The 11,812-nt window shown below is 40.8% G+C and overlaps 1 long non-coding RNA gene across 1 annotated transcript; it reads left to right on the top strand.

Moving 5' to 3' along the window:
* Positions 1–405: 405 nt before the first annotated feature.
* Positions 406–2,499, top strand: LOC139346548 (uncharacterized). Its single transcript, XR_011603278.1, has 3 exons — positions 406–508; positions 692–789; positions 2,400–2,499. It is a non-coding gene; the product is annotated as an uncharacterized lncRNA (long non-coding RNA).
* The last annotated feature ends 9,313 nt before the right edge of the window (positions 2,500–11,812 follow it).

Raw genomic sequence — 11,812 nt, forward strand, 5'->3', positions numbered from 1 at the left:
GCAGGCAGGCAATCAGCTTCCTCCAGCCTTATGTCACAGTGGAGTAAAAGCTGGTGAGCATCATTAACCAAGGCATCCCAATTAGCAGGCTGGATAATAGTAAATAGTACTGATAGTGTATTTGTCCTCTCATGATGTACAAATCTAAAAAAAAAGAAAAAAAGATACTGACATTCACTGACACTGACACTAAAAACATGTTTCCTGGTGCAAGTTTTAAAGCAAATTTGGCTGTTTCCTAAATTTTTGCATGCTCTGTGTTGAAGCAGGGGAGGTGACAGTGAGACAGAGGGGAGGGAAATGCACGATAGATGAACATCATAACCACTTTCAGTGGACACAGCACAGCAGTTTTGCGGTATTTCTGCTTCAGTGGACAGAGTGGAGAGGGACAATGATATATGACCAAGGTCCAGTGCAGGCAGGATTCACACCACCCAACCTGCAAAGAATGATCGTCATTTCACCAAAAGGTGACACACCTCAGCCTCAGATCTCAAGCAAACAGGTTGTAGCTTTTTAAAACTCACTCAAACATGCTGATTGAAGTGTTGAGATCTGAGCACATTTTGTTCAAGGGTGCATTTTTACTGTAATAAGAGCAGAAAAATATCTTATTGTACCGACTGTACAGCTTTTATACTCCTAAGCCCCACAGCCAGATGTATTGAGCTTACTCTTTCCCCTGCAGTGCCAACAACCAGCTCTCCTTTATCCTGCAGCACTGGCACCAAAGGCTGTTAGTGGACTATAGTGAGTGTTGTTATAGCAGTGAAGTATGTCCATTCGGTGAGTGGGAAGAGAATCTGTCTCTAGCTAAACACTGTGTGTGGAGTCCCTCTAACGGCTCAAAAACCACAGTTTTATCAACCTGATACTGCATGGTCTTATTATTTAAAGAGAACTGCATGTAACATGATTCTGATTTAAAGACACATTTCAGAAGTCCACTGAATAACGCACACTTCTGCTCAAGGTTTCACAGACTCCAGCTGCAATACATGGCTAAATATAATTGGTTTTGTAATTGTCTATGCGTTACACACTGCTCTACCCCTCCCCCAAAAGTCTATTTATAGTTCTGTCATTGTGCCTTTCTAATAGTTTGCTCATAAACCATCAGTCATGCGATCAAACCTTAGCACCACTCATACAGGTTAATGCAGGGCAAAGAGGACTTACAAGCCAATAATAAGACTGCACAGATAACTCATGCATACAGTGCAACAACTAATGCACATTAGACAAAGGAATACAAAAATAAAACACAGATGTGTAATAACTATAATAATAACTACGCTTTATGTATTTTGTCAAAAATCCCTTTTGTGTCAAAAGGAACCACATCAACACATTTCCACATGCTGGGTTTTAATTAGGGCAGAAGAGAAAAATTGATTGTTTTTGCAGTTTTTAATCATTATTGTTATTGGTTTTAGACAGCGGGACCCCAAACAACCAGGAAGCCTGGCAAATGTCAACAAACATGAATTAAGTTGTTTACCGTCTCTTTATTCATTGTTGGTTTTTCTATTTTTATCATGTTTATGTCTTATTCACTGTTGCATCTTTTGTTTTTGAAGTCTGGTTCATTACATTACATTTATCTTGAGTTGGACCAGAGACAGCCAGCGTTAAGGCTGCATTGACTCCAGAGTTACATGAAACCATCAGACTGATAATAAGAAATGTTTACATTTGATGCATTAGGGCAATGCTTTATGTGAATGTTATACAACAGCGATTTACGGTGGATTGTAATGTGACTCATCCTCCATGTGTCATTGGCCAGTGAAGCAGCCCATCTAGTACAGTGAAGCTAAGGTCTGAAGATTATGAAAAGGTTTCATTTGCTGAGTCCTCAAGGCTCCCAGGAGGCCACGGATCTGTGAGCTTCCGCCAGTAATTATAGTGGCTACAAGGAGAAAAAAATACAATGAAAAGTCAAAAGTCATTACTGCGGCAGGAAAATAATTTGAACAGTTTTCTGCCAACTGAAATTCAGTAATGAATGAGCTCATTTCTGTTCCACTTTTCTGCCTCCATCAAGTTTCTTTAAAGTGGGAAACGTCTCTGGACAGTAATCAGGTCAGTTACTTGGGGCTCAAGTTGTTCAAGTCAATGAAAAGGAGAAGTATCCTATATATGTTCTTTGCACTAAATTTTTTCATTTTGTGAATGTCTCTTTTATTTAAACATTACAAGCTCTAACACGAGCCTGCGTCAACATGCAGCAAGTTTCCCTTCAGCCAGAAACTGGAGAAGTGATCTTTGAATGTTAATTAGACAACTTCATTCTGGCATCCTCTGGCTCCACAAAGTCACCACCTCATTCGTCTTGCATGGAGTGACTGATTTTATATCCAGCACACATTCACTGACTTTCTCCTTTATTTCAGTGATGCAGAAGGTGATACTGGTGCAAGTTCACAGAGACTGACTGAACTGTGCTGGAGCTCAGAGGAAAAAAGGCGAATTGTTGAAAAAGGAGAAGAAAAGCCTCCACCTAGTCAAAGTACAGCCTCCCCAGCCCCGAGGAGAGGAAAATGAATCTTTCTCTTGCCCACTGCATGCTGGGATAGGCTACAACCTTGCACAGAAATAAGATGGTATAAAAAATTGATCTAAGAATCAGATGAAGGAACGAAACTGTGTCTTTAAACTTATGCAAATGGGGGTAAATTAATTCATTATGTGTAACCTTCTGCATGCAAACAGCCAGCTCTGTATTAAAGATTATTTGCATTGCATTTACAAGGTTCCACCTGTCCTCACACAGGCTGCATGTTAAACAAAGAAGAGTGAGTCTTACAGCACCTTAACAGCACCTGCACTCGAGTCGCAGTGGCAAAAGTTGATGCACAAATGATACACAATTGCAAATTAAAGGCACAGATACAAGTACAGATTTGCATGTACAAACCACTTTGCATTTATTTGTGTTTTATGAGTTGCAAAATGTATGAGACCATGTTTTAACCCCATGTATCCTCCTTGAAATCACAAATAAAGGAAAAGTCATTGGGCTACTCTCTGTGAACCATGAATGTTTGTATAAAATGTCTTAACAATCCATTTAATTGTTGTTGAGATGGGTCAACCTGGACCTGGAAGTGGTGGACAGATTGGCCCACATTGCCGTCCTTAGAGCCACGCTCCCAGCATTGCAAAAAACCTGGATTGCACTGGTGACAATTATATTTCAGATCAACATTTTCAAATCGTAGAGGATGTTGCTGTCAAACTCAGTTTCCTTTGATCTACTGTAGACCTCAACCATCTGTACACATCTGTCCAGGGATGAGCTGCAGCACTGGTTCAGCAAAGACACCTTTGTTCATGCAAACAAATCCAGCTCTGTGTGGGCAAACATCCTGCTGAATCTGTACCACCTCTGGGACCTTCGCTCTCCAACTGACCCTAACCTCTGACCCCCACTGTACAGCAGCAAGTTAAAGAGGATTTCACCTCAGGAATCAATACAACATCACATTAATATTCTAATTCCAGCCCATCCTCTTCTCCACACAGACTAATGCTCTGCTGAGCTTACGGAAAATACTTGTCTATATGTGAACAGTCACAATTCTGTCAATGTCTCTAAGTATTTCAAGTGTATATTCACAGTGAGGGATTAAATAGATTTAGAGGAAGATTACTTTGAAACTCACTGACAAACAGCATCAGATGCGACTCGTGCTTTGTGCTATTTTGAGAGCGATTACAGAAATGTGGGATTTGTAGCACAAATATTTTGATGCTTTGAATGGCGACCGCTCTGAAAAAGGTGAATCAGGCATCCTACAATATTTGCACTCCACACATTCTCAAAATAAACTCACAATGTGTTATGATTGGCCATCTCCATCTCCATCCTAAGAGCCACTTTCAGCATGACAGCAACTTACTGATATTTTTATCCTGATTACTTGGTAGTGTGACAGGAGGGATGATTGATCTAGCTGTTTACTAATGCTCAGCGCTGACGATGACTTTCAGTTCGCTCAGAAATTGCAGCTTTTGTGAAGACGTGTGGGAGGCTGGTAGAGTATCTTTCACAGCTTTGTCTGAACTCACAGGCCTGAAAGGACAGATGGACGCCATAACACGCTGGCGCTTGGTTTCGCCTGCGCAGACATGTGAGCGGGTCAACGAGGAATCTTGGATCTAATTTAAGTTCCGCCCTTGAAATTATGTAAGCAGGGTGATGAATTTTCATTTGGCAGCCCTGACATTGACAGTTATTTTCTGTCTGAAAGGATTTCTGAGAAAGAGCAAGTTAAGTATGGAAGCTTTTTCCCCAAAAGACACTCAAATTATACTAAAAAATTCAATTACTGATGTCTGTCAAAATTAAGAAAAAGTGGATGTCATATTGCATGTGAATCATTTTGTTTTTTTCACCCCAGATTTCTTTTTCTAAACCACTAGTAACAGTGAGAGTGGTCATCACTATTTGATGGTAACACATCAGCCTGCTCTTTTGTGTTTGTATGGTGTGAAATGAGTAAGCATCTACCTACAGAGCTTCACTTGCTAACATGAGGCAGAGATGGAAAATGTTCAGAGGAGAGAGCAGCGACTTGAGGCTGGAGGTTTTCCCTGCAGGATTCATACAGTATATGTGGGGAAATTGAGCGTGTTGCTCTTGTTGTTGTGAGCTGCTCCAATGGAGTAGGTCGTAATGCATTTTTCTGTTACTGGAGAAAAAGCTCTACCATCCCCAAAGTTGAAATTAAACTCACAGAGGAGAAGCTTGGTGGTATAAATTGTGTCTTGCGAGCTGTGTTCTTCAATCTGCTGTTCATTACAAGGCTGCGACCTCTGTGATTTGTCATTGAGTGAACTGAAATGGCCAAAATGGACCGAAAAGTCTGGCAAATACTGAACCATTATCACCCTGTTATGCTTAGGATTAGCTAGAAGGGCACGAGTCCTTACTACCACAATACAAACCTGTCAACAATGAATCAAATCAAAAATAAAACCAAAAAAACAAGCGTATTGCCAAGCCAACGACGTTAACAACTAGGCGAGCTGACCAAAACAGAAATATGGCAGAATCCAGAGTGTTTTCTATTCGAGGGAACGTTGGCCTCAATAAGAAAAGATGCAATGCATGAAATGATGCATGTCTGCGGTAACAAGAAGAAATTAGAATCGCTTACTGCACCTTCAACAAGACTGTCCTCCCAAAGGGACATTTGTGTACATTGAGGCGGTCATGGTTATGACACAAGCACAGCAGGAAGTCAGGTGACGTCGTTAGAAAAGAGGTCGGGGTGGATGAATATCAACAAACAGAAGATCGCTGTTTGCTTCCTGTTAAGTTCCAACAATCATTGTTAGTTTGGTTATTATTGGAACTATGACAGCAAAGGGCAGTTATTTTAACACAAACCATGATCTTTCCCTAAACCTACTCAGGCTGTTTTTGTGCATAAACCTTACCAAACCTTGACTGTAGCATCACAGCATAAACATTTATATTTCGACAGTGGTTTGAAACACTTTTGGGAGGCAAATTATGCAAATAACAGCAGATCAGAAAACACTTGTGTTATGCTAACAGGCAGTTCAAGGAATATATTTTATTTATTTAACTATTCAATTTTCTGTTTCATGTGATTTCCTCACACAGGCCCGTCTCCTTGAAATTACATTTACTGTACCTCTAAATTGTTTTCCTTGCCTGCATTATGCTCACAGGCAGCACTGCGTCAGGTAGGAAAGTGGACTATTTTTACTGCACCGAAACCATAAGGAGAAGGTTGGGATGGACTGTGTGACCAGAGACTGAGATCCTGACTCCTACATGTGGTCAGATTCAGGCGATAAAGGCACTTTGATTAAGCAAAGATTGTAGTTTTGGTTAAACGTTAATAAACATATTTCAAGGCATAATCAGTCCCTGACTTTACCTAAATTAATTTTACTGTGTTTTAATTGTTGGAAAATCAATGAAATGTGATATCTGACATTCAGCATACACAGGGTGCATGACCTCGGTGTCCTCTGTGGAAGTCATAGTCCTGAACACCGTACAACAGACACTACTCGTTAAAAATTATAGCCACAAGCAACAGGAAGAAAACTTGGTTCAAATATTGTGTATAAATGTAGAATAAGCCATATAAGTTCAGACAAGAACAGCGTTCACATGTCATTGATCAACCATATTTTCTAATCACACACAGATATATGAATTCAGTACGATACAAAAGTCCCCTTTAAAGCACATCCATACTGAACTGTAGATGTTTATGTGATCCACCTTGAGGTGTGGAGCCAGCAGGGCCAATGTTTTTGATCGATGACCCAGAGGAACAGCCGATCATCTCGGAAAGTGCTGAATGTGCACTGTGAGTGAGTGGGGCATTTACAATCAACGGCCGAGGGATTGGACTGCACACGGGAGGCCCTCTACATCAGTGAGAGAGAGGACCAAAGTTGGAGAATTTAGGGGTTGATGTAGTGAAAAAGTTGGATTAGGAAGCGGGAGGGATGGAAGGTGGAGAAAGAGGCCAGAAGTGATGTGGCAGGTGAGGATCAGAGACTTTTACAGGCAGAGAGGAATCACTCCTCCTAACGTGTGTGTCCTGATGTAAACTATCGACTAATAATACAGTTGGCTTTCAAATGTAACCACCAAGAACATATCCGAAGCTTTACTTTGGTTCGTCCTGATCTTTAAGGAATATCCCAGTTTATTCTAACTTTGTCTCATTTTTGTAGTTCTATGATAATAATGATAATAGAATGTTGGAATTAGCAGCTTAATCCTGATACATGGGGACACGTCGACATTGTTAAAGGGTGAATTTGCGGAGAGTCAGTGTAGACACCAGTGATAATTGCATTGCATTGTATTGCATTATTGTTTTTGATTAATGTCTTTGTGTCATGCTTGCCAATGAGACCACAATGTGAAACAAGCCTTAGGGCTCTATTGTGTTATCCACACTTTTCCTTTTCTGTAAGCACTCACTGCCCAGGCAGAGCTGGTGTTTCTGTTTTTAAATGAAATTCTCTAATAAAATCCATCAATCAGTTTCTGTAAATTTGGGCAGCTCACAGGGAACACAAAAAAATGTTCTAAGACTTGTTGCCTCCTAAAAGGCCATTTTCAAACCCCACAGCTGCAGTTTGTAATTCTGGCTTTATATTCGGTTATGTCTCGGTCCCAAAGATGATGTCATCAGGGTGATTTCTTCAGACTTTGGAAGGCTCCTTTCAGGCCTACAGCAGACAATAAGAGCAGTACTCATGTTGCCTATAAAACTCTGGAAGAGAAAATAGCCATGCTTCCATCGTACTATTTGTTTGTGCATTTTGAAAAATCGCATTAGAAAAGGTCTTTTTTTTTTTTAAATGGTCAATTTCGCATATCAGTTTTTACGCTCACTTGAGGTTGTTTTTGCAGTTTTTCAAAAAAGAGCAAACATGTTTAACAACAGGTGGAAACACCTTTTCGAATAAGTTCTGTCATAATGAACATTTAAATGAAATGACTGATCAGCTGTTTCTGCACTTTCTTCTTCTGCTGCGGTATAATGGTTTTTGGACTGGAGAACTGGCGCAACCTACTGCTTATCTCAGTGAACTAACTCCTAATAATCATTAGATGCAGCGGCAGTGGATGGAAAAAAGCATTCATTTGCTTTATCTTTTGCAGAATTTTGTCTAAATTTGCGCTTAATGTTTTAAAACTTTAAGCAAAAACTGTAAACAAAAAAAAAACATTCCATCTGTCTTTGTGTAGAGTTGAAAAGTGTCATCATGTGAATATAATACAAAACTACATTACAAAAGTTACATCAAGAGACAGATCACAAACCCACTGAAGCCTGATATTACACAAAGAAAACAACAACACTGTGTAGAAAGCTTCCTGTCTCACAGCGGCTGGCTCTCTGAGTGATTTGCCCCTAAAACTTGTTTAGCATTAGCAGCCGGTGTGAGAGCTACCTGCGGACTCAGCTATGCTCACTGTTTCATAAACACACATTCACTAAACCTTCATGCTTTCTGCCTGCATGTCCTCCACGGCACATTGAAGCTCCTCGATGTGACCGTCCACCATCAGCCAGCAGGGGCCCCGCTGGCTTTTTGACGGATGCCTGAGATTTAATGGGAAGTGAGAGCTGCCAATAGACAGGATCAATAGGCACATTGATGCATATCTCAGCAGCTTCACTTCACAGACCTCACAGCCTCAGAGCCATGTTACCCCCCCCCCCCCCCATCCCCCCCCGGCCCTCAATTCACACATAAATGCACACACACATGCATCCACACATGTGGCGCTCTCAGCAGGCTTGGCCTTGATTGCTGTGAAGCTGAATACATCAATAAACATATGTGATTCATAATATAACACACACCATCGTGAAAGCTAAAATTCACAGCTACTACTGTATATCATATTTGATGAGGAGGTGCTGTAATGAACTTTGCACCACTTCTATAGCACCTCTATTGCACCTCTAATAAATTGTAATCGTTAGCTAATCCAGCTAACTATCTTGCAGTTAACAGCTTCTCAGAAGAAGCACCGAAACCTTCTTAGATGGAGCAAATTAAAGAGTTTCAAAGTTTCAAAATTGAAAATTAATAGGCAACATTGATGTGGTTTTATATCAATGTGTGAGTTTACGTAAGAGACAAAATCAAAGCTAGCTATCTGCATACAACTGGCTGATAATGTAACATTTGTACTGGCCTGAGTAGCGGCTATATCTTGCTGCTAGTTTATTTACTATAACGACAAAATATTACGAGGTGATGTTGATAACTTTAGCTTTGCCGACAAAATGACTACAAATAAGCGAAGGGAGGTTGGTGGGAGGCTCACACGTGACCTAGATGTATCAACCAAATCATGGAGCCGACGTTAGCTTAATTTAGCAGCTAGCTACAGCTCATAAAATCTGCCAGGGACAGAAGAGCGCTTTCACTGAACATCAGATTAGATGGTGAGGGTGTGATCTGCCCAACTCTGCCTCTGATTGGCTCACACTGATATTCTAAACGATTCTCTCTCCTTGTGTCTAAACCTAACCAACCAATGAAAGGCGAGTCATGACTTCACCATCCTGGAAAAAAAACGGAAACATTTGCATGCCTGCATGGCTAGTGTATCTCGCAATTCACTTTTACGAACAAATCAGTGCAGAATCTAACAGAAAAAACACAGTTTTTTGCAATTGTGCCCTTCAGGTCTGAAAAAAAGAATTCAGCCAGACACACTAAGTTGAAGCATCCGACCAGTCATGGGAAAAATCTGCGAGTGAACGGTGATCACAAGAAATCATTAATATAGACTACAAGTCAACAACAAGCCCATTTAAAACAGAATGGACTAAATGAATGTGAACTAGTTCATTTTGATGAACTGAACTGAGCTGAGAGCTAGATCCACCTGTGAACAGCATGTGAAATGTGTTTCTCTTATTATATATTCATGTTCTCTTTGTTCCTCTGGGAAAGAAGAACCTTGCTGGCCTTGTTTGCACCAATTCCCAGCAGATGTTCTTCATGCCATTTCAAAGTGATGAATGATATTGGAAGGCTCCGGCACATTCTCTGTTGGAAATATCGACACGAGGGTGTTTTACAAATCATGTCACTCTTTCATGGATCCTGATGTGGTGACGGCAGATGTCCAGATTGTCAAAAGTCACCCAGTCAGTATCAGAAATACACATCCAGTGGAGAACATGAGCACAGGGGGTGCTTCAACTGCAGGAGCATTTGAATTTCCTCTCTCTTACGGTGACAATTTGACCAAATACATGCATAAATAAATAATTTCAGTCACAATCCAGGACTGGTTGTTAATATATGTGCTGTGTGCATAATGCAACACCTGGTGTCTTTTTGCATTTGGCATCAGGTGTGTATCTGTCCTGTGTTCATCCTTTGATGAAGATCTCAGTCATGGGAACAGATGGTGAAAACTAGTGAGAACATCAGTCACTTAATACGCCTCCTCCTCACTACAGAGAGCTAACTGCTGCTCTCTGGCATTCATCATGTTTATTGGTTAATCTTTTCGACAAACAAAGTTGAAACATGATCGTAATTATCAATTTCCCGACACGGACATTAACATGCAGCATATAAACAGAAGGTTGACGCTAATTACAGCTAGCTCTCTGCGACCTGTAGATTTCTTTTATTACTATTCTATGAGGCTTTTCATGGTTTTACACATTCAGCTGATTGCTTCTCCTTTTACACACCAATCGCTGCCTTGCAGGTCATGAAGTACTGAAGTGGTGAATGCACAGAAGCATGGAGAGGGCGGCGTTTTAGATGGACTAAATCTGTGGAAAGCCGTGCTCTGTACTCTCACTCACCTTTTAACTCTTGCTTCTAAGTTGGTAAGGTACTTATTTTTTGGGGGGGTTGTATGTGTTGTTATTTGGGTTTTTTCTTGTCAAGCATGAGATCCATAGAGGTAAAAGCAGCATGATCATGAAAAACTGCTAATGAAACAATTATAATAGAATAAACTTATTCATAAGTTAATATAAGGGATGAATGACTCTTTTCAACAATACCACATTTTCTAACTTAAGTGCAGGGCAGCACGGTGGCGCAGCAGGTAGTGCGTGTGCCTCACAGCAAGAAGGTCGCCGGTTTGATCCCCAGGTCGGGCGGGGTCTTTCTGTGTAAAGTTTGCATACTCTTCCTGTGCATGTGTGGGTTCTCTCCAGGTACTCTGGCCTCCTCCCATAGACGAAAAACATGCTCATTAGGTTAAATCTGTTTTGTATGTTGGTCCAGGTCCAGGGTGTACCCCGCCTCTCGCCCATTGACAGCTGGGATAGGCTCCAGCCCCCCCGCAATCCTGAAAGGGATAGTTGGTATAGATGATGAATGAATGAATAATTTAAGTGCAAATCTTATATTGTTGCTGTAAACAGATACAATCATAACGTTATATTAAAATGTGTTGTAATGTTCTCTGCAGTCAAAACGCCTGAAGTTCATGCCACCATTGCATGAGATTGTAGTTCCACATGCCAAGTTTCATGGAAACTAATGCTCAGATGACTGCCCAAAATAATGATGTCTGTCTGAAACAAGAGCAGAACAAGACTTTGGGTTTCTAGCAGTGAGTAACACAAGACAAACAGTTATTTGTTGTTGCTACCCTTGTTCTTTTCGGGCAGTGAAGTGTCATGCAGGGGCTGAAAATGAGACAGCATCGGCTCATAAAAGGACCCCTGATGCACCCACACGGCTTGTACTTGTTGTTGTGTGTTTTTTTGTGACATTTGCAAGTTTAAAAAGCGCACTGCAGACACATTATTTTGCTCATGCTGGAGGTGAAGAGAGGCCATCTAGCAGATCCATGTTGACACAAAACTACTGCAAAACTTTTAATATTATAGAGAATAATCACAGGAAACCTGTGACACAAGGTTTGCTTAAAACAGAGGTATCAGACCTCTAAGTTTAAGTTTGAAGGACTGTGTAAAGGGGTCATGTGCTTCAAAGGAAGTGCTTGTCAGCCGTTGTACAGCATTTCAAGCCCTCCACACTTCAGCATTCACTCCCACGTCACACAATGATTGGCCAGGTGTGTGGAGGTGGGAGAGCATGCTGAATGTACTGCTGCTTTTGTGACTGTTCTGTGTATAAACCAGCATAGAAGTGGGAAGAAAAAATTAGAAAAGAAGACCCTCCGCTTGAAGAATAAAAAAAAGTGACAGTAAATCATGAAAAAATAAATGAATGAATAAATTGTGAAAACTACCGAAGAGATGACAAATGGTTGTAGATGAAACTGCAACATTCATGA

The sequence above is a fragment of the Chaetodon trifascialis genome, chromosome 18 (genome assembly GCF_039877785.1).
Source record: "Chaetodon trifascialis isolate fChaTrf1 chromosome 18, fChaTrf1.hap1, whole genome shotgun sequence".
In the NCBI taxonomy this organism is placed as follows: domain Eukaryota; kingdom Metazoa; phylum Chordata; class Actinopteri; order Chaetodontiformes; family Chaetodontidae; genus Chaetodon; species Chaetodon trifascialis.